The following is a 23,123-nucleotide window of genomic DNA, read 5'->3' as shown; positions in this document are numbered from 1 at the left end:
AGCAGCCCTTGGGGCTGGGAACATCCATGATGCAAATGTGGAATTTACACTCCTGGAGTGCCTGTTGGCCAGCCTCCCGCCTGTTTCTATGCCAGCCAGCAGCCTGGGCAGCACGGGCACAGCAGATGTTGTGGGCCCTGGCTGGAACGGACAGCTCTGGGACTCCCCACTGCTCTGCGCACCTCCCCAGTAGAGCCCTGATGTGCATGGGGGAGTGCCTAGGTGGGACTGGGCAGGTCTGCTCCGGCTGGATGAGCGCAGTCCATCCTACTGGTTGCGGGCTGTCTGCCTGGGATCTCCAACCTCAACTCTCCTGGTTCCATGGCTGAAAGGGCCAGACGTGGGGAGAACAACTAGACACTAACCGTGCCCTTTCCCATTCATCCTGCTCCACCCAGCTTCTTTCCAAGACCAGTTCCATTCAATGACTTTCCTGATCTTCACAGGCACTTGGCATGAGGGGAGGGAGAGGCAGGACCATGGAGCACTCCTCTGTGCCAGGGGTTTTCCTTTAAACCTCCTAACAGCCCTGCTCTTATCATCCTGCTATTCCAGGAGAGGAAACTGAGGCTCAGAGAAGAAAGCCTCCCGACAAGATCACACGCCCAAAGGATGGCAGAGCCGGGACTTAAATCCATGTCTCTATCATTTCCTGCAGCTCAAGGAGCTGACTCTAATCTTTACTCAGTACCCACCGTTCCTGGCCACCGTTCTGCAAACTGCTTAGCCTAGCAGACCTGAAACGATGTCCTCCAAACCTCACAACAGGCACTGAGAGTCACAAGCCTTTGCTCTGTGTGTGTGTGTGTGTCTCTGTGCGCGCGTGTCCCATGCAGTTGTGCAGTGCCGTGGTACTGTGTGGTGAGTGAGAGGCCAGGAGTTCCAGGCCCGACACCTTGTCAGCCTCAACTAGCCTCTCTGGACTTCAGGCTCCTCTGTCCTCTGTAAGTCTGGAATCCCCAAGGCAGAGTCGACCTCCCTCTCTCTTTGCTCTTCCAGCTCCTGCCTGCCCCCGGCAACCACAGCAGAGCCTGACACCCCGTGGGTGCTTGATACACCTCGTCCTTGCCTGACTGACAAAGCTGCCATTCTGAGTCCCTGGGGATGCCGTCCATGGCTTCCTCAAAAGGCTTCCCAGGGCAGAACCCTTCTCAGGGCTCAATCTTCATTTTTCTCTCATTTACAAACTTGCTCGTCCCCTCCCCCATCCCTCTGCACTGTCGCACTCGCTGGCATGCGCGCACGGGCACTCTCTCGCTCAATCTCTCTCTCTCTCGCTCTCTCTCGCTCTCTGTGTCTCTCTCTTTCCCTCAATCTCTCTGGTTTCTTTTGCTCTATCTCTCTGGTTGTAACTGGGATTCTGTCTCTCTCAGTCTTTCTTTTTTTCTAAACTTCCTCCTTTCTTGGTCTCTTATGCCTTCCTTTCTCTCCTTCTATCCTCTGTCTCTGGCTTTTCTCTCTTTCTCTGTCTCTGTCACTTGTCTCTGTCTCTCTCATCTTTGCTACTATGCCTCCCTTCCCCCTCTCTATCTCATACACACACACACAGGACCCTACCCCCGGCAGCCCTTTCATGCATCTGTCATAATGTGTCACGTCACACTTTTCTCCTGGACCATCAGAGCCTTTAATCCTATTGACATTCAGTTAACGAGTTTCTCTCACTGTTGACAGAACCTCCTGCCCCACCCGTGTTGGGCCGACCGGGATCAGAGTTCAGAGTTGTTGCTGGGCCATTTAGGGCCTGTGGGGAAGGGAGTGGGGAAAATGGTCTTGGTTGTGAGGGGCTCATAGTCTCCCACAGCGGCCTGAGGGGTGCCATGGGGAGCAACCCCTTGAGTAGTGGGAGTTGCCTCCATCTTCCTTGGGATGAGGCTGGCACCGGAGGAGCTGGCACATCGGGGAGGTGCTTTGCAGCATGCAGGAGGCTGTGGACACAGTGAGGCCCCAGGGTGCAGAGGAACCTGCCAGGGTCATGCAGTGAGGTGCACTCGTAGCTCAGGGCCCTTCTTCCCCCATCTCTGGGCTCACCAGCCAGTTGTGGGTTGTGCCAAAGAGATCTGGGGGCATGGATCCAGAGAGGAGTGGGGCCAAGCCCAAGGGATCAGTGATCCAGCGCTAAATGTGAACAGGCTGCTGGGGCTGTGGGTTGCCTGGAAAAGGCCAGGGAAGGGCTCAGGAACCCTGAGGAAGGTTCCTGGGGGAACAGCCTTCGGAAGTGGCTGCTGAGAGACGAACCCTTGGGGATGCCAAGGGAGGTGTTGTCAGCTTTGCCCTCTGGGGATGCCAACTTGCCAGAGCTTAGGACCAGTGGAGCCCACCTCCCATGGAACCGCACCCTGGGAGAGCAGAGCTGGGCTCTGGAGACCCTTCTCAGGGAGGGCCTCTACCCCCATGCAGGGCCATGGGTGTCCAACTCTCTGTTCATCACTCAACTCCAGAGAAGCAATAGCCCTGGGAGGGTCCAGAGCCTTGGTGGGCCAGGTGGGGTGGCTCTTGGCCTAGGGTATCCTCAGCAGCCTGTCACTGAAAGGCAGCCTGGAATAAGGAAGGAGCATTGGCCCGAGTCAGACAAACTGGGTTGGAACTCCCACGCTGCTTTTCAGGGCTGTAAGGACTGTAGGAAAGTCCCTAACCTCTCTGGGCCTCAGTTTCCTCCTGTATAAAATGGAGCAACCGCTCTCTGTCCCCAGTGGCTCCCCATGAGAAATGAGCAGCATGTCATACGTAAACGTGCCTGGCATGGCATACTCCTGCTCGGTAAACAGCCACCAATATAATTGTTGTTTTAAAATGTCTAACCACGCTGACATACCATTATTCAAATATCAGATTGGCAAAGCTCACAGAGTTTGATAACACTGTGCTGGCAAAGCTATGGGGATCAGACAGATGCAGACAGGGCCAGTGGAAGTGTAGCCTGGTGTAACCTCCAAGGAGGGCCGTCCGACCTCTCCATTCCTTCACAACTGTGCATAACCACATGTAACTCGGCATGTAACTCGGCGGTTCCACTCCTGGGAATTTCCCTACAGGTCCACTAGCACACATTTGAAGTGGTGTGGGTACAAAGTTATTTATCGCAGCGTTTCATGTAATTACCAAACACTGGAAACAAGCTAAATGTGCATCAATAAGGGATCAGCCGGGCCTGGTGGCTCATGCCTGTAATCCCAGCACTTTGAGAGGCCAAGGTGGGTGGATCATGAGGTCAGGAGTTCAAGAAGAGCCTGGCCAGCATGGTGAAACCCCGTCTCTACGAAAAATACAAAAATTAGCCGGGCGTGGTGGTGCGTGCCTGTAATCCCAGCCACTCAGGAGGCTGAGGCAGGAGAATCACTTGAACCTGGGAGGCGGAGGTTGCAGTGAGCTGAGGCTGCGCCATTGCACTCCAGCCTGGGTGACAGAGCGAGACTCCATTTCAAAAAACAAAAAACAAAAAATAAGGGATCAGTTAAATAATGTGCAGTCCTTCCACACAATGAAGTCATCTGCAGCTGCAAAATAAGAACGAGGAACCTGTTTTGCAAGTGACATAGAACAATAATCAAGATGTGTTTTTAAGGGAAGAAAGCCAGGTACAGAGCAGGATGTGTGTGCATTTTAAAAGGATAACAAATGAGAATCCCTGTGAGGGTGACGGTTTATACATAGAAAATTTCTGGAAGAACATACAAGAACTGGCAACAAGGTTCCCTCTGCAGAGGGAAACTGGGTGGTGGGGACCAAAGGAGGAGCGACTTTGCACTGTCAGTCCTTTTGGAATTTTGAATTTTGAAGCATGTGAGTGCATTAGCCATTCAAAATATAAATCATGTCTTCAAAAATAAATTCTTATTTCTGTACACTTAAAAAATATCCATTTTATGATTAGCCTCTCCTGGTCCAGACTGAGCTTCAAATGGGCTTTTGGCTCCATGTGAAGTTTCTAGGGGTAGAAATGGCATCTAGGAATACTCAGAAGCTGGGTCCTGGTGTCTTCAGTGAGTTAAGACCTCCCCGGGGGTCCCAAGCCCACTCCAAAAGCAAGGGAAGGGGGAGACTGAGGGGCTGCATTAGCACCTGCCCATCCATGGCTTTGGAACAGCTATGAAGTCCTTGTGGACAGGTAAGTCCTCATTACATTCTGCTCCATATCCAACTGAGGCTGGCAGAGAGGTGGGAGTGGGTGGGTGTGAATGGGCAGAGAAGGGTCCTGGGGTTGGGGTCACTACTTCCTCTCATGGAGAGGGGAAGGTTGGACATGCTATATCCTCCCGACAGCCGTTGTCAAATGCCTGCCTCCTCCCCTGGGAACTCTGACTCTGCTGGTACCCAAAGTGTTCAGAATTCCACCAAGGGAAGATTCTCCCCAGCACTGAGCACCTACTGTATACCTGTGCCAGGTGCTTTCCCTCTCGATGGCACAGGAGCCTGGGGCAGCCAGGACCTCAATCTCGCCTGCCACGCTCCTTGAGGGGTGCACCATGCTGGCACCTGCCCCTGGGAGAGCAGGCACTCAGACTGGCCCTGTCTCCAGTGTCCCTGGCTGGAGTCCCCTTCCCACTCCCAGGACCTAGTCAGTTCTGATGCTGGAGTGCCTGCAGCCCCCAGTGGGCCTGGCAGCGTCACAGACACCCATGGTGGGGAGCAGGAGCTCTGCTGCCAGGAGACTGTCTCCCTGGATTCTGACTCTCTGAGGTGGCAACAATGTGGAGGAAGCAGGGTGCCACCCACCCCCTCCCGGAGCTGGGGATGGTTGGTGCTCGGCTACTGGAAGTGGGATAAAGGCCCTCTGGCCAGGACTGGTCACTAGGGACCAACTGGTGTACAGTGACCCCTTCCTGGCCCTCTTGTTCAGAGAGGCACTGAAGGTAGGGTTCTCCCTAGGGATGAGGGGCTCAGGGGACAGGTTTTCCTGCACTGCCGACACCGGGGGCCTTCACTTGACTTCACAAATGGGGAACTTATCACAAAAGGTAGTTACGGATTCATTGGGTGCCAGAACCTCACAGATTACCATTATAAACCTCGGGAGAAGCTGGGATGGATATCTTCATTTTGCAGAAACTGGGGTTCAGGGAGATGGGGACTTGCCCTGAAGCCACATAACTGACCCCGAAGCCCCAAACCTCGTCACTGACCTCCTCACACTGACACACATACCACTGCCTCCTTCCCCCGGGCCTCCATAGGTGCTTGTATGCCATGGATCAGCTCAGGCATACAAGCCCAGCTCAGGCATTGGAGCCCAGGCAGACATAGGGAAAAGAGCACTCCGGGAAGTGTGCACAGCTTAAGCAAAAGCACAGAGGTGGGACCGTTCGGCAGGGAAGCGCGAAACTGAAGCGTGAGAGTGAGAGGTGAGCTGAGGCTCCAAAGTGTGGAGGGCCACCTTGGGGAATGGAAGGTTAGTCAGGAAGGATGCAGTTTGAAGGCCAGGAGGGATGCCTATTCAGGGAGCCCAGGGCAGCACCTGAGGCTTCTGGCTGCGGGACTGGCAATATGAGAGGCATCTTCCCAGAAGACGATGAGCAGGGCAGCAGCGAGGCACCAGCTCAGGCGAAGAAGCCCCGGGGCAGGTGCAGAAGGTGGTAGTTCAAATAGGCTTCTGGAGTCAGGATGGTTGGATTGAAGCCCAGCTGCTTACCAGCGCTGTGACCTTGGGCCAGTTACTTAACCCATCTGGGACTAAGTCATCTCATCTATAAAAGGATATGACAATGATGTCAACAACACAGGTTGAATATCTCTTATTAGAAATACTTAGAGTCGGGCATCATGGCTCACACTTATCATCCCAACACTTTGAGAGGCTGAGGAGGTGGGAGCCCACTTTTACAAAAAATTTAAAAATTAGCTGGGGGTGGTGGGTGCACACCTGTGGTCCCAGCTACTCAGGAGGCTGAGGCAGGAGGATCACTTCAGCCCAGAAGGTTGAGGCTGTAGTGAGTTATGATTGCACCACTGCACTCCAGCCTGGGTGACAGAGCAATACCCTGTCTCAAAAAAATAAAAAAAGAAAAGAAAACAGGCTCACACCTGTAATCCCAGCATTTTGGGAGGCCAAAGTGGGTGGATCACCTGAGGTCAGGAATTCGAGACCAGCTTGGCCAACATGGCGAAACCCCATCTCTACTAAAAACACAAAAATTTGCCAGACGTGGTGACAGGCACCTGTCATCCCAGCTCCTTGGGAGGCTGAGGCAGGAGAATCGCTTGAACCCGGGAGGCAGAGGTTACAGTGAGCCAAGATTGCACCGCTGCACTCTTGCCTCGGCAACAAAGCCAGACTCCATCTCAAAAAACAAACAGGCTGGGCGCGGTGGCTCAAGCCTATAATCCCAGCACTTTGAGAGGCCAAGGCAGGCGGATCACGAGGTCAGGAGATCTAGACCATTCTGGCTAACACGGTGAAACCCCGTGTCTACTAAAAATATAAAAAATTAGCTGGGTGTGGTGGCGGGTGCCTGTAGTACCAGCTACTCAGGAGACTGTGGCAGAAGAATGGCATGAATCCAGGAGGCGGAGCTTGCAGTGAGCCGAGATCATACCACTGCACTCCAGCCTGGGCAACAGAGTGAGACTCCGTCCCAAAACAAAACAAAACAAAAAAACAGGCTGGGTGCAGTGACTCATGCCTATAATCCCAGCACTTTGGGAGGCCAAGGCAGGTGGATCACCTGAGGTCAGGAGTTCAAAACCAACCTGACCAACATGGAGAAACCCTGTCTTTACTAAAAATACAAAATTAGCCAGGCGTGGTGGTGCACGCCTGTAATCCCAGCTACTGGGGAGACTGAGGCAGCAGAATTGCTTGAAGCTTGAATCTGGGAGGCGGAGGTCACAGTAAGCTGAGATGGCACCACTGCACTCCAGCCTGGGCAAAAACAGCAAAACTCCATCTCAGAAACAAACAAACAAACAAACCAAAAAAAAAAAACCGAAAACAAGTTTTGGGTTTCAGATTTTGGAATATTTATATTATTCTTATCTGTTGAGCGTCCCAAATCTGAAATCCAAAAGGCTCCAATGAGCATGTCCTTTTAGCATCAGTCATGTGGGTACTCGAAAAGTTTTGAATTTTGGAGCATTTTGGATTTCAGCTTTGGGGGTTCGGGACGCTTAGTCTGTTCACGCATGGGGCTGTTGGGAAGACAAAGTGGATAGACACACGTCCAGCACTCAGTGCCTGTTAGGACATAGTAAGCGTCCATCAGTCTCTGCGATTTGGTACTCAGTATCATTACTACCCTGACACTCAGCCCCGCCTCCCAGCCCTGGGCTGCTGGGACAGATTGTTTCTGTTTCCTGCTCTGAGAGGGAGCAGAGGGGACGACATGGGCCAGTGGGGAAGGAGGAGACTTTCCCCCTGGAGACTGACATGTCCCTGGCCCAGACCTACAGGAACCTCACTGGTTTTAGACCCCTGGTAGGTGACCAGACAGACAAGGACTGGCCCTGGAGGCTGAATCCCTGCCACATCTGTCCTTGTCCCAATTCTAGGTGGGTGGGGAACTATACACCTGTTTCCCTAGTCAGGGTTCACTGTGTCCACTTATCGAGGCCCCAAGTCAGACTCCTGTGTCCCCCTGACACACCTGGGAAGAGGAGCGGGTGGGGTGATGTCTGGGCCACGGGCTGGTAGATATGCCCCGGCAGCTCTAATGAGGTGTGTGAAGGCCACAGAGGCTGCCTTGGCAGCGGCACAGTCAATAAGAGGGCAGGGGAGAGGCAGGCCTGGCGTGATGGCCATGGCAGCCGTGGGCGATCAGCCCTTCGCCGACGGTTGCTCGGGTGAGCAAGTGCGCTCCGAGCCATTCGGCTATAATAACCCTAATCTGCTCATTACCACTCCCGGAGCTGACGGGTGACTCAGGCATGAGCTGCCAAGCGTTCCTGCCTTCATAACCCCCACTCCGCCCTCCCCCCTCACATCTGTGCAACAGCTGGGCTCCAGGACAGCCAGTTCCCAGCAGACTCTGGCACCATCTGCTTCTCCCGTGGGAGTCAGGCTCCGCAGAGGGTGTGCTCAGGGAGCCTCCTAAAAGAGTGGAGCTAAGGGACACCTGGTCTAGTGTTAGGGAGCTCTGTGTCTCACTCTGCTCCCCAGAGGCGGTGCAGGGGTTCAGGCTGGGGGCTCAGGAGGCTTGGGTCCTGAAGGATGTTAAATGACTTGTTGCCCCAATGCCTGAGACTCTAGGTCTCTCCATCTGCATGATGGAAGGACTGTCTGGCTCCCTCTCCACTTCTCCAGCCAACCAGACCTAGTGCCAGACAGTGTTTTTCCCATCTGAGGGCTGGGGCTCCTGTGTGTTGTGTGTTGGGGTGTGGGGTGCATTAGAGGACAGTTGAACTGCTGACTTCTATGGAGTGTGGACGGGGTACAGTAGAAGGGGAAAAGGCAGAGGCATCGCCTCCTAGTACCTTTTGCCCCACCCAGCCCCAGGCTGCCTATCAGTTTGGGGATTCTCAATCCCCCTCTCCTGCTCCTGCTGGCTTTTGAGACTTGTTCTGCATGGCTGCCCCTTCCTAGAACTGGGAGGACCATCAGGATCCTGGGTAGTCACAATAGAAGCTAAGGCTTACTGAGCACCCACCTTGAACCCTTAGAAGGCATTGTGTTGGTGGTCACAGCAATCCAGCTAGGTTGGCGCTATCATCCCAGTTCCCAGATGAGAGACCTGAGGCACAAAGGGGTTACAGAAGGTCACACCACTAGCAAATGGCAGCTCTGGGGTATGAACCACAGTACGTGTGACTCTGGGTCTCCTCACAGAACCTCAGAGCCACACGTGGCCCCAGTGTACAGTTGGAGACAGAAGACTTCCCTTCTAAAGAAGGAGCACACTGAGACTGGAAAACCTGGCTGCCCCACATGACTTTGTGCCCACCTGGCATGCAGTAGACACTCAGCAATTGCTCAGGGCCTAAAGGCTCATCAGACGAACTGCTTAAATCGGAACTGCTCTGGTGGAAGCAAAGATGGGGTCCCGCCGGGCGCGGTGGCTCACGCCTGTCATCCCAGCACTTTGGGAGGCCGAGGCGGGCGGATCACAAGGTCAGGAGATGGAGACCATCCTGGCTAATGTGGTGAAACCCTATCTCTACTAAAAATACAAAAAAGTAGCCAGGCATGGTGGCGGACGCCTGTAGTCCCAGCTACTCAGGAGGCTGAGGCAGGAGAATGGCGTGAACTCGGGAGGCGGAGCTTGCAGTGAGTGGAGATTGCGCCACTGCACTCCAGCCTAGGCGACACAGTGAGACTCTGTCTCAAAAAAAAAAAAAAAAAAAAAAAAGCCCATAAACCTCTCTCCCAGCCTCTCATTTTCAGGGAATGAAATTGAAGTTGAGTGGAGGAAAGGACTCCCAGGGCCACTCATCAAGTTGGTGGCAGAGTCAAGACGAGAATTCATGTGGTGGGATGTCCCCAGGGGAGCAAGCCCGGAGAGGTCAGGAGCGGGTGGAGGGCTCTCTCCCCTCCCAGAGTGGGTTGGGTTATGCCCCTGCCCCTTTCCTCAAGCTGAGCCAGAGAGACAGGGGAAGAGGCCCGGAGACGCGGCCCGGGCTGAGCCATCTGAGCACCCAATGGGCAAGTGCACTGGGCTCCACGGGCTCCCAACAGCCAGTGCCCTACATAGCCCTCTTGATGGCCTAGTCCAGGGACAGCCCATGTGTGTGTAGTGCAGAGCCACCTCGTTCCCCACTGTTGACACGCCCGACTCCCTTATTCCATCAGTAAACACTGGGCCTGGAGAGACAGTCCAATTGGCTGGCAGTGTCCTCCTCCCAGCTCCACTCCTTGCCTAAACAGACAGCTCTGTTTGTCCTCCCTGCCCAGCCACCAGAACTTCATTGTCACCCAGATCCCTGCCCTGTAAGCAACTCACCTCCTCTCACTCCCACAGAATACCCGTGTCAGAGCTGGAGAGGCTGATGGGAAACTTTTAGGACAACCTCTAACCCCCTACCCAAACAACACCACCTCCACTTCTTTTTTTTTTTTTTTTTTGAGACAGAGTCTCACTCTGTTGCCCAGGTTAGAGTCCAGTGGAGTGATCTTGGCTCACTGCAACCTCCACCTCCTGGGTTCAAGCGATTCTCCTGCCTCAGCCTCCCGAGTTGAGCTGGGATTACAGGTGCATGCCACCACTCCTGGCTAATTTTTGTATTTTTAGTAGAGATGGGGGTTTCGCCACGTTGGCCAGGCTGGTCTCGAACACCTGACCTCAGGTGATCTGCCCACCTCGGCCTCCTGACCTCAGGTGATCCACCCGCCTCAGCCTCCCAAAGTGCTGGCATTATAGGTGTAAGCCACCACGCCTGGCTACCACCTCCACTTTTACAAATGAAAAAACAGAGACCCCAGAGGGGAGGGGTGGCAAGAGCCATGTAGAACAGGAAGGCAGGCCTCACCTCCAACCACTCACTGCTGGGTGTGGCCTCTGCGTCTTGGCATGTGCCGCTCCTTCTGCTAGGACAGCCCTTCCTCGACGAAACCTCAGCCCACTGAATGAATGACAACTTTGGCTGTACCCGCACGTCACCCGTGGCTGTCTCTATTGTGGCTCATGATGCCCGGCCCCCTTTCCATCACCCTGCAAGCTTCTGAAGCCCAAGACCTGGGTTGGTTCATTGCAGATCCCCCAGCTCCCAACCCAAGGTGCCCAGAGTGAGCTGCTGACAAAGGCTTGGACATGAATGAATTGGTGGTATTGAACCAGAACAAATTCTCTCAATCCTGGCCCAGCTTGGACCCCCAAATCCCAATCCCGGTTCTCCTAGGCCAAAGCTATTGAGAGGTCTTTCAGGCCCCTGTTTCCAGATCCCAGTGGGCTTTGAAGACATGGTCTCCCTTGCTTCCCCTGGGCCTGGGCCCTGCCTGGGCACAGCCTTCTCTCAGTTGTTGTGGGTGAATCATTGGCAGGCTGTAAACAGCTCTATGGAGCACTGGCTGTACCACCAAGGCCCTGGCACTGATCCTAGCCGCGCCAGGGGGATCTAAAAGAAGACATGGCTCCCACGCACCCACGATGGAAAGGAGAAGGTGGAATAGAAACAGGGGGGAGGCTTCCAGATTTGCATACCAACACGTGCACAGGAGTCTGTAATGCAGCCCAGCCTAGGAGGGGACAAAACAGAACCTGGAGGACGAGAAGGGGATGAATCAGAAAGCCTTCCAAGAGGAAGGGACCTGCAGCAAGGAGGTGGGGTGGCTTCTGGGAGTTTAGAAACCACCAGTATTTACTGAGCACCTACTATGCAACAGGCACTGCTCCAGGACGACAGGTACTGCCATAAACAAAACAAAGACCCTATGCCGCGCAGGACAGAAAAGCAGAGCAGGGCCAGGGTGTGGGCAGCTGCCTTATGTATCATTTGCAAGATTCTATAGAAGGCCAAGAGCTTGGAGACTTTTCCAGCCACTTAACAGATGGGGAAACTGAGACCAGAGAGGGCTGAGGAGTTGCCTGGAGTCGCACAGGAAGACAGGGCAGAGGCAGACCCCAGGCCCTGCGTGTGGGCTCAGAGGTGAGGATGCCTCTTTGGCCTTCAGAAAGGAGAGGCTTTGACCTTCAGGAAAGCCCTGAGCTCAGTCCCTCCCCATGCGGCCCAGGTAGGGTCTCATTTCCATGGTAGTTGGGGGCTGGCTGAGGGAAGGACCCCATCCCTCCTGCCCCCCGACTAGGGATCCCAGGGCACTCAGAGAAACAGCAGAGGCTTGTGAGGAAAGCCAAACTCTAGTCACTCAGCGGTGGGTTCCCCAGGGCTACACCTCCTCGCCTCCCCGTCTGTGGATGGGCAGCTCTGACTCCGGGCTTTTGGCCTTTCCAAGACCAAAAATGTTGCTTCCTTTCCTCCCCCAGGAGCAGCCAGCTGGGGCCGACAGCATGGTCTGGCGTCTGGAAACTCAGACTTCTTCCAGCCCCACACCCCACCTACACCAGCCCCAGCACAGAGCTTGATGTCTGCTGAGTGACTTGCTTTCCATGGCTTCAACAGCCTCGGCCGCAGCAGGGTCAGAGCGCAGGCACTGACTTTTCAGACTCTCACTCTGCTAAGTGAACATTAGACCCACATTACGTAGCTGCTGAAATTTGTGGCTGCCTCCTACAAGCCATTTGATAAGTTCTTATTGTCACCTCCCCCTGGTTTGCATGTACCCTCAGGGACTAGGGCAGCAGCTTGTTCACTCAGAGCCAGGGTGCTGCCGGGGGTAGGAGCGGGGCATGGGTGGCACAGAGCCCTGGCTGGGAGCTGTGGCCCATCTGTGTTGCCTTGAGCATGATGCTTGCCCTTTCTGGTTTCACCTGGAAATGGCTCTCCAGAACGTGACTCAGCTTCCCTGTTCAGCCGGCCCCCTCACTGGTCTGTTCCTAGGCATAGTCCGGGGCTCTGGACAAGCAGCCTTTTCTGAGGTCACTAAACCAGTCCCCAGCCCTAAACCTGCCCCAAACAATTTGTCATCCCAGGCCTCTTGGACCTCCTCCCAGAGCTTCCCAGTATCCCGACTCCAAAGCTATCCTTTCCTTCTCTGAGCTCTCACCTCGCCTTGTCCAGATTCTGTCCAGACAGCGTCCTGGGCCATTGCACAGATGGGTACTCCATGGGGCTCTGGCCTCCTTTACATTGGAACCCCCTGCACAGGCCTGGCACATAGTCGATCTCTATAGATGCCCATTCAGTCTCTCACCAATTAAACAAACAGCTCTTTGGGCCAGCTTTGTACTCAACTCCACACTGGGCCTGGGGATAGACATTAGAGGCTATTAAGGCACAACCTTACCCTCGAAGAGCTCCCTGTCTGAGGAGAAGAAACACAATGATAAAGCAGGTGATTCGTGCCCTAATGGGGGAAGTCCTGGGAGCAGCGGGAGCACACAGCAGTGCTACCTAACCCTGGGGAAACGAGGGAAGGCTTCCTGGAATAGGCAACATCTAAACTGAGACCTAAAGAATGAGTAGGAGTTAACCAGATAGGGGAGGCAGTTCCAGAAAGAGGGAGCACCCAGGCAGAGTTCTGGAGTCTAGAGACAGCACATGGACTCTGGGAAACCTCAGGAGTCGGGCTGGTCTCTTTGCCTCTTCTGTTGACTGGCTTTTCCCCACCCCACTAAGAAAGAAGGGGAGATAGTTCTTTCCCATTGGGTAGGCTTCCCAGACCCCTATCCCTGCCAGAAGAGGCCCGATAACTCCCAGGTGGCTGGTCACTTACCACATGCACCTAACCTGCCTATCACTTCTCTGCTCTGAGCCTCAGCCTCATCTGTCAAATGGGGTGGGGCACTTATGCCCCTATGTCATTCTTACGAGAGACCTGGAGGAGAGAGAAGTCCTAGCCCTTCCCCTGCCTAACTAGGGGTGCAGCCCGGATTGGGTCTGGGTCTGCAGGGGGAAGTGGGGTGGGGGAGACCCTGAGTGCTAGTGCCCACCAATCTGAGCCCAGGCTGGCCACAGACCCCTGGCTTCTCTTCCATCTCAGGAGTCTTTCTCCCTCAGCCCCCTCACTCCCAGCCACGTTGGAAGATGATAAAAAAAGAAAAGAAAGAAATGGTCCTCCCACTACCTGGCAGGCGTGCCCACGATGAGAAATGCCTTTCCAGGGGAACGTGGTCTCTGCAGAGCCCTTGCCAACCCCCAGTCCTACCTGTCGTGATCCTCTGGCTGCTCCCTTGTGTTTTCTCCCCCTATTCCCACCTCCACCTCACTGGCTGGAGGGAAGTGGGGAGAGAAAACAGCCTTCACGGTGGGGCTAAGGACTCAAAGACTAGGCATGGGGGAACGGGGGACAGAGGGTGGGAGGGGAACCCCAGGACCAGCTTGAAGCAAGTCATTCTTCCCTTCCTGGTTTATAGGGAGGTAGAAGTGAGGGGTGGGAGTGGAGTACCTGACCCTCATAAACTCTAGGACAAATTCAAGGCCCAGAAAGTGCTGGGCTCCAATGAAGGGCTCAGCAAGCTTATAGGATTAGATCAGAGAGCCAGGGGGACATCAGGAATGGTCTTATCTAGTAAATGTGCAAACTGAGGTCCTAGAGGGGCCAAGACTTCCCCAATCACACAGCAAGTTAGAGGAGGCAGAGGCAGGACTAGAACGTGGGCCTTCTGTATCCAGTCCCAGTGGTGGGAACGGAATGCAGGATAACTTAGAGGACGGTGACAAAGCCAGGTCAGGCTGCCACGGAGGTCAGAGTCCAAGCCTGACCATGGCTTTTATTCCTCCCCTACACACTGGGCTCCTGTCCCACCAACTGGGATGCAATAACAGGGAGAAGAGAAATTCTTGTCTGGATCTTCTGGGGAGCCAGATTTCCAGGTCTTTCAATGTTCCAGAATTGCAGAAATGCTGGAAGGCACCTCCTGGATCACCTATTCATGAGAGAACTCAGGCCAGGGAGAGGAAGGCCGTGCCAAAGGCCAAGCCCCAGTGAGTGACCCATGCATGTCTCAGGCTCCCAGACCAAGGCTCTTTCTGGTATATCACAGTGGTTAGGAGGCCAGGCTATGGATGGGTCTGACACACCTGGGTTCAAATCCCTGCTCTGCCATTCACTGGCTATGGGACCTCACTTTACTTCTTAGTCATTTATCTGAGCCTCAGTTTCTCCACCTGTAAACTGGAGATGGCAGCACTTACCATGTAGGGTGTTACAAGAATTTAATGCAACAACATTAGCTCCATGGGGACAGACTCTGTCTCATTTACTATCATCTTCTTAGCATCTAGAACACTGCTGAGCACATAGTAGGTCCTCAACAAAATGGAACAGTCATAGTCATTATCACGCTGTACTATGCTGCTTCTGGCTTGATATCAGTAGCAGGGGCAGAAAGGGGATGACCTCTTTTATTCCACTGGCCCCTGAAGAAAAGCCAGAGTCTGGCTGTTGCAGAGGGAGGCCACCAGCCATGCTAGAAAGAATGGCTGTGCAGCCTTAGACAAGTTCCCTCCCCTTTCTGTTTGGTTTCCCCCCAGCACAAGGAGGGCATTGCTAAGTGATGACTTAAGTCCCCCAGCTTGAGGACTGCTCCTGGACCCTGTGCCATGGCTTTACCTGAGATAGTTAAATTTTCTCCTCTGGGATGCCCAGAGGGAAGGGCTGAGGGGCAGGGCTGGGCATCCTAGATGAGAAAAGGGGTGGGGATGGGGCAGTGGCCAGGCTCTGCCAGGCTCCTGGGAGCCTTTGCTGTATCAGGCGGTTAGCTTATAGGACACAGGAGTGATCAGGGCAGCCAGGTGTCAGTGCAGGCACCAGCCTCCGCTGGGGCCTGAGAATGAAGCTTCTGGTGGATGCTGGCTGGTTCATTAAGGGGATGAAGGGCAAGGCTGGAGACTTGCTGAGCACTTCATCTGCCCCCACTCCCAGGCCAGCCTCATACTACCTGGCACTTAGCGGTTCCCTCCCCAGCAGGCACTGGGGAATGGTGAGGAACCTTGAAGCTCTCATCACAGTCTCCAGTGCCCGCTCTGCCCATTAGCTCCTGCTCCTTGCGGCTCTTTATTGTGAGGGAGGCTTTACTGCTACCTCTGGGTTGTAGGGTGGAGGGTGAAGTTCTAGGAGCAAGAGGCCCTGGCTGGGCATGACAGAGGAGGTTCCCTGTAGGACTGTGAGCCCCTCCCAGGGCTGCCAGCTCCCAACCTGTGGTCTTGCCATGGTTTATTGCCAGCCAAGTCACATTTGTCCCCATGAATCCTCTTGTCCCCTACACACACACACACACACACACACACACACACACACACACACACACACACGCTGACCACACCCTCAGCAGAGCTCCACCCTACTCCTGGCATCAGGGCTTCTGGGGAGGGGCTAGACAGCCAGGCTATTTTCCAGGGGGTTTCAAAGGCCCAGAAAGCTCTGGGCTCGGGAGAAAACAAAGCAACACCCTTCCTTGATCCCTTGGAGGAAATAGCCTCCAGGGGCCAGGGAGGAAAAACAGGAAGGGCCAGGCTGGGGAGGACATCCTGAGGGTGGGGATGGGGAAGAGGGCCAACCTACCCCTGTCTTCCTCCCTACACTAGTGGGCTCTGCAGAGGGAGCGGCCAGTGTGGTCCTGGCCTTGGGCTGCGCTAGGGACTGTCCTGGGCTGCACTGGGAGGTCTGTCCTCAGCTGCTGGCTGCCCACCTGAGAGCTTCCTCAGGGATCCCAGTTCACGTGATGGGAGCTGAGCACTGGGGTTAGACAGTCAGAGTCCTCCGTGGGTGGGGGCAGAGCTGTGACACCTGCCCTCCTCTCTCCACTCCTTGGCCTTTGAGGGCCCCAAGCAAACTCCCCTCCCCTCATTCACCCTTCACTCTTCATTTACTGAGCCCTCCTCAGTACAAAATAGCACAACAGAGTAGAGGATAGCAATAACACAGACTGCTTCCTCCTACCTCTGCCTCCACTTTACAGATGAGAAGACTGAGGCATGCAGACAATTAACGAAAACAAACAAAAACTTTGCCCAGGTTACGCAGCCAGTGAGCACTGCAGGAGAATTCAAATGCTGGCTGCTGGACTGCACAGGGCTTGCTGGTAACCCTTTCCTGGAGCAGTAAAGGCTTAAACCTCAGTGGGGTCAGGGAGCCCCGGGAGCCCGGAGGTGGGCAGCTGACCCCAGCCCGAGTGGGGCAGGAAGGCTCATGGCTGGTGATCCTTCACACTTACCACTGAGTCCGTTCACCCTCCCCTGCTCGTGGGCGACTCACGCTTTCTCACGATCTCCTCTCCTCAAACCCCACCCCACCCTCCCCCGTCCTCACTCTCAGCTGTTGACCTTGTTTTTCTCACTCCCTGAAGACAATCCACTCTCTCAGAAGTACTTCCAGATTTGCACGGGCACATCCGCCCCCACCAGCCTCTGCACCCACACATTGCCTCCCCGAGTCCTAGGAGAGATGACTGTCCACGCCTGCCCTCACCCACCACCCAGGCAGGCACCAGAGCCCAGTCCCTCTGATCAGCAAGTCATCCCGTCCCAGTTCACCGAACCATTCCTGTCAGTGGCTGTTTTTCCTCCCATCTTACACATACCTGCTCTTGATCCTGCTTCCCCTGTGGCTGCCACCCAATTCCTTCTTCCCCTCTGCAACAAAACTCCTCCAGGGTTGTCTTTATCCACTATCAGCGGTTCTTCTCCTCCTGTTCTCTCTTAAACCCACTCCAATCTGGCTTTCATCCCCACCACTCTATCAAAAATACTCCTGTGGGTCAGACATGTTGGCCGATACCTGTAAGCCCAATGATTTGGGAGGCCGAGGCAGGAGGATTGGAAACCTGGAGTCCGAGACCAGCCTGGGCAACACAGGGAGACCCTGTCTCTACAAAAAAATTTTAAGGCCAGGTGTGGCGGCTCATGCCTGTAATCCCAGCACTTCATGAGGCCAAGGAGGGCAGATCGTGAGGTCAGGAGATCAAGATCATCCTGGCTAACACGGTGAAACCCCATCTCTACTAAAAATACAAAAAATTAGCTGGGCATGGTGGTGGGCACCTGTAGTCCTAGCTACTTGGGAGGCTGAGGCAGGAGAATCGCTTGAACCTGGAAGGCAGAGGTTGCAGTGAACCCAGATCACGCCATTGCACTCCAGCCTGGGCGACAGAGTGAGACTCTGTCTCAAAAAATAAAAAATAAAAAATAAAAAATTAGCCAGGCATGGCGGCACACATCCGTAATCCCAGCTACTCAGGAGGCTGAGGCAGGAGGTGGGAGGATCGCTCAAACCCAGGACGTTAAGACTGCAGTGAGCTAGGACCATACCACTGCCCTCCAGCCTGGGTGACAGAGACCCCATCTCAAAAATAAATAAATAAATAAAATGATCCTACCTACCAAGATCTTCAGGGGCTTCTCTATGACTAAACTCAGCTGTCAGTTCTCAGTCTTTCTGCCACTTGCCCCTGACCCCATGGCATTTGGCAGCGTAGCCCTCCCTCTTCCCTGAAACACTCTTTCCACTGGGCTCCTAGGTCACCTGCTGTACTCACTTGGTTTTCTGTTACTTCTCTCACCTTTCCCTGTCCGTCTCCTTTGCTGCTTTTTTCTCTTCTTCCAGACAGCCCAACATGGGGTGCCTCAAGCCCAGACTTTGGTTCTGATCTCATTCTTCATTCCTCTGGTGAGCTCACCCAGTCTCATGGCAACAGCATATATACACCAATGACTTTCACATCCATACCTCTAGCCTGGACCTCAAATGTTCCACTGTCCACTCAGTGTCCCCTCCCTGCACTAGATAGCTCAGATCCAACGTGTGCCAAGCTGAGCACCTGTTCTCCATTACACAACTCGCTCCCACACATGCCTTCTTCACAGGGATGCCACCTTCCCCAGTGGGCAAAAATTGGTTCTTGGGGGGACAGAAAAATATTGATATTACAATGGTTTGTAATTTTCCAAAGGGCCAAAGTACATGAACATGTATGCATCATAGCTGTGGTGTTAAAATTCCATTGTGGGCAGGGCGCGTGGCTCACGCCTGTAATCCCAGCACTTTGGGAGGCTGAGGTGGGTGGATCACCTGAAGTCAGGAGTTCAAAACCAGTCTGGGCAACATAATGAAACCCTGTCTCTACTAAAAATACAAAAATTAGCCAGGCATGGTGGTGCACACCTGTAATCCCAGCTACTTGGGAGGCCGAGGCAGGAGAATCACTTGAAATCAGGAGGCGGAGATTGAGGTGAGCCCATAGCCCATATCACGCCACTGCACTCCAGCCTCGGCTACAGAACAAGACTCCATCAGAAAAAAAAAAATAAAAAATTCCATTGTGCGGGGAAGCGATTAGAGAAAAATGTCTTCAAAGGCTCCTGAGAGTGGGTGATAGTGAAAAACTGATTGAGAAAAGGCGCTGCTCCAACACAAACCCCATTTCAGCCAATGGCAATCCAAGCCTTCCATGGCTCAGGCCAAAGCCTTGGAGGCGATGATCTTGGCTCCTCCCTTTTTGAAACAACCCACGTCCAATCCATGAAGAAATCCAGTTGGTTCTGCCTTCAAAATAGATCCAGAATCCAAGCCCTCCCAACCACCCCCACAGCACCCACCCTGATTCAAACCACCATCATGTCTTGCCTGGATTAGTGCAGTAGTCCCCTGACTGGTCTCTCTGCAGCTGCCCCCGCTCCCTACACACATACCCAGAGTGATCTTTTTACAATATACGCCAGCTCATGTCCTTCCTCTCACAAAAGACACTCCAGTTGCTTCCCATCTCCCTAAGTTCTCATAGTGACCTGTCCTCCCCTCTCCCCCTACACTCTCCTGACCACTTCCTTCCTCCCTCCGCTCCAGCCCCACAAGCCCCCTTGCTTTCCTCCAACAAACCAGGTATTATCCCACCCTACAGCCTTTGCACTGGCTGTTCCCTCTCCCTGGTACACTGTTACCCAGATAACTGCAGGGCTAAATCCCTCTCCTCCCTCAAGTCTTTGCTCAGATGCCACCTTCTCAATGAAGCCTGCCCTCATTACCCTGTCTCAACATTGCAATCCACCCCCAGATAACCCTCGCTTCTCTCTACCTTTTCTTTTCCCAAACACTCACCACCTTCTAACACACTATAACATTTCCTTTTTTTGCTCATTGCTGATTGCTACCTCCCTCTGCTAAATGCCAGCTCCTGAGGGCAGGGATCTTTGTTTTGGTCACTGCTGCATCTTCAGCATGAGGACAGAGCCTGGCACACACTAGGTGTGCCTGATACACCCTGGACACTCACTGCAGCCTCCTGCCATATCTGCTTTCTGATTTTCCCCACCCCAGGTTCCATCATATCTCCCCACCTTTGAAACCACATTTCCCTGTCCCTGAAATGCCCCCCACACCCTCATTCCTTAGTGAGCTCTTTCTCAGCCTCGGAACTCTCTCAAAGATGACTTTGCCTCTCTGGTTAGGTCAGGAAGGGCTCTGCCTGCCAGACAGGGAATCTGAGCTTTTTCCTAAGAGCAATTCGGGATCCATGGAAGGGCTCTGAGCTGAAGAGCAACCTGGTCACACTTGCGCTTTGCTGCCCTTAGGATAGTGGACAGGAAGGGAGCCAGGCTGGAGGCAGAGGAGGAGACCTAGGGAGGAAGTCGATGCAAGATGGGAGGACCGGGGCTAGGGCCATGAATGAGAGGCAGGGGAGGCTGGGAAGGACTGGAGCCAGGAAGGAAAAAAACCAGGACTCACCACCAACAAAATGTGCCAGGTAAGGAAAAGAGGGAAAGTAGGGACATGGCCAAGGTCTCTGCTTTGTAGGGTCAGGGTTGTGGTGGTGCCTTAGCTAAGGACAGGTCATGGGGGAGCATGCATGAGAGTCCTGCGCGAAAAGCTTCTCTTCTCTCTCACTACAGCTTCCATCCCCTTTCACTGAAGCATCTTGCACCCCAACACGAGAGGTCAATGGGGATTTGGAGAGGGATGGGCCTTCCCCAGGGAACACAGACCTCGGACCTGGAGTGGAGGGAAGGGGCTCACACAGAGGTCTTTTTCAGAAAACAGGCCTTAAGGCTGTTCCCCAGAAATTAGAGAGGAACTTCCAGCCGAGAAGCCCACACTTGCCTCATGTTCTGCATAGCCTTGTTTGACCAGAAAGACAAACAGGACAGGGAGTGGCCTTTGTGACATTTTATGAGGACTCCCCAACTCAGCCCAGGGTGTGGCAGTCAAGAGAAGACAAAAGGCATCCCCTAGTCAGACACAGCTGTCCCTGGAGCATCTCCCTGGAGGAGCCAGAGACCCTCAGAATCATCTCATGGTATGTCCTCATGTTGCAGATGGGGAAACTGAGGCTCAGAGAGAGAGAGAAGCAAATTGCCACAGGGCACAGCTGCTATTACCAGGAGGGAACCGAGGCCACAAGGAGAGGACTTATCTGGTCTGATAGGGATAGACTAATAATAGTCCCGATATTTGTATAGTTATTTTCTTCCCAGGCGTTCAGAGCACTGCACGTCCATGATCTCATTTGTCCACAAGACATCCCTCTGGGATGGGTGACAAGGCGACTTCATGCAGATGTGAAAATGCTCTGTCATCCCCCGCCGCCTGCCCCCAATAATCTTAATTTTCTTTTTCAGTCTCTATTATGTCCCCTTTCTTCCCATAACCAATTTAATTCAACAAAGATTTACGAGGCCAGTGCTTGGTGCAAGGTGCTGGGCATTTGGGAAACTTCAGGATTTCCCCAGGGCCAAGGTCATTGCTCTGCTTTCTGTGGTCCCAAAGCACTGTGTTCAGACCTGCATTTGTACACATCCTATTGTCTCCATACAGCTACCATCTTGGAGGGCAGGGCTTGGTCTCGTTCAAGCTTGCACACCCCCATAGTGCTCAGGCCAGGGCCTGGCATTCAGGAGCCTGGAGAAATCCTTGCCCAGGGCCATGTTTCCCTGAATCCACCTGTTAATGCACTTGTCGCACTGTATGACAATTACTCAGAGAAGGAGCAGGATTCTGTATATGCAGTGCCTAGCACATAGCAGCTACATCATTAATGTTTGCTGAATGGATCAATAAAAAATGTGAAAGGAGGAAGATGAGGGTGGATAGTAATGGGCGATCCTTGCCCTGAAAGAGCTCCCCGTCTGTTGCAGGGGTGGAGCAGGTGGGCAGAAACCAGGATTGAAGAGCTGTAAAAATGCTATCAACTTGGACAATTCCATCACCAAAATGCTGAGAAGTGCCATGGGGCTACAGAACAGGAGAATTCAGACTCACCTGGGAGAATCAGGGATGGCTCCCTGGACAAAGTGACAGTGAAGACAGGCTTTGAAAGGTGGAAACCCATAGGGAGGAACTCAGTTTTTAGCTGAAGGCAGGGCACTGGGCAAGACGAGGAGGTCAAAAGTCATACTGGGGCAGACTCTGTCTCAGGCTGAGCTGCTCCTTTCCACAGGCGTCAGGAGCCATCAAAGGCCCAGGGGCTGAGAAGACAGTAGCGCAATTGGATCTTGTGTCTCAGAAAACCACAGAGAGGCCGGGCATGGTGGTTTATGCCTGTAATCCCAACACTTTGGGAGGCGGGCGAATCATTTGAGGCCAGGAGTTCAACACCAGCCTGACCAAGATGGCGAAACCCTGTCTCTACTAAAAACACAAAAATCAGCCAGGCATGATTGCAGGTGCCTGTAATCCCAGCTACTCAGGAGGCTGAGGCATGAGAATGTCTTGAGCCTGGAAGGCGGAGGTTGCAGTGAGCCAAGATCATGCCACTGCACTCCAGCCTGAGTTACAGAGCAAGACTCTGTCTCAAACAAACAGAAAGAAAGAAAAAAAGAAAGAAAGAAAGAGAAAGAAAAAGAAAGAAAGAAAAAGAAAGAAGGAAGGAAGGAAGGAAAGAAAGAAAGAGAAAGAAAGAAAGAAAGAAAGAAAGAAAGAAAGAAAGAAAGAAAGAAAGAAAGAAAGAAAGAAAGAAAGAAAGAAAGAAAGAGAAAGAGAGAGAAAGAAAGAAAAGGAAAGGAAAGGAAAAAGAAAACCACAGGGAGGGAGGGCATGGATGGAAAAGACTGGGGGAGGCGAGCGACTGGGCAGGAGCCAGGTGAGGTGGAGGGTGAGCGGCTTGAGTGTCTGACTTAGGGAGGTGGCTCAGGAGTCTGAGAAGAGGTTGTGAGAGGCTGGGCAGAGAAAAGGGTCTGAAGGATATGGACACTAATTAGGTGTGGGGAAGAGCAGTGGGAGGATTTGGGGAACGGGTGTGGGGCTTGAGAGAGTGATGGGGCCTTAGCAGCTGTGGGGTAACCCCAGGGAGGTAATGAATTTCCTCCACCTGGTGGAGAGGCTTCACTAAGTACACAGCTGCGGAGCTTGGGAGGGAGGTCAGGGCCCCAGAGACAGTGCTGGGAATGGGGATGAAACAAAAGCTGAGGCCGTGGGAGTGGATGAGGTCACGAAGAGAGTGGGTGAGAAAGAAGAGGGAAGAGAGGACGGAACCTTGGGGTACGCCCACCGTTGGGAGCAGGAAGAGAGCGGGAAATGAAGCAGCCAGGAAGCTGGGGGTCCCCCATTCTTCCTCCTTTCCAGGGTGCCCGGCCTCTGCGCCCCCTCACCTCCCACGGGCCACACCCAGCTGAGAAGCAGGCTCTGTTGCCTGCTCAGCCTCCAGGAGAGCTCGGAGGAGTCGAAGGCAGGAAAGCCCAGGCGTTGAAGGTTTGGGCTCCAGACCTGGTTG

The 23,123-nt window shown here is 53.7% G+C and overlaps 1 long non-coding RNA gene across 1 annotated transcript; it reads right to left on the bottom strand.

Moving 5' to 3' along the window:
* Positions 1-3,632: 3,632 nt before the first annotated feature.
* Positions 3,633-23,123, bottom strand: LOC104679384. Its single transcript, XR_750324.2, has 4 exons — positions 23,002-23,123; positions 14,503-14,589; positions 8,580-8,663; positions 3,633-5,684 (listed from the first exon to the last, which is right to left on the bottom strand). It is a non-coding gene; the product is annotated as an uncharacterized LOC104679384 (long non-coding RNA).

Source organism: Rhinopithecus roxellana, chromosome 15, assembly GCF_007565055.1.
Source record: "Rhinopithecus roxellana isolate Shanxi Qingling chromosome 15, ASM756505v1, whole genome shotgun sequence".
Lineage (NCBI taxonomy): Eukaryota > Metazoa > Chordata > Mammalia > Primates > Cercopithecidae > Rhinopithecus > Rhinopithecus roxellana.
This window is presented reverse-complemented; position numbering and strand designations above follow the sequence as displayed.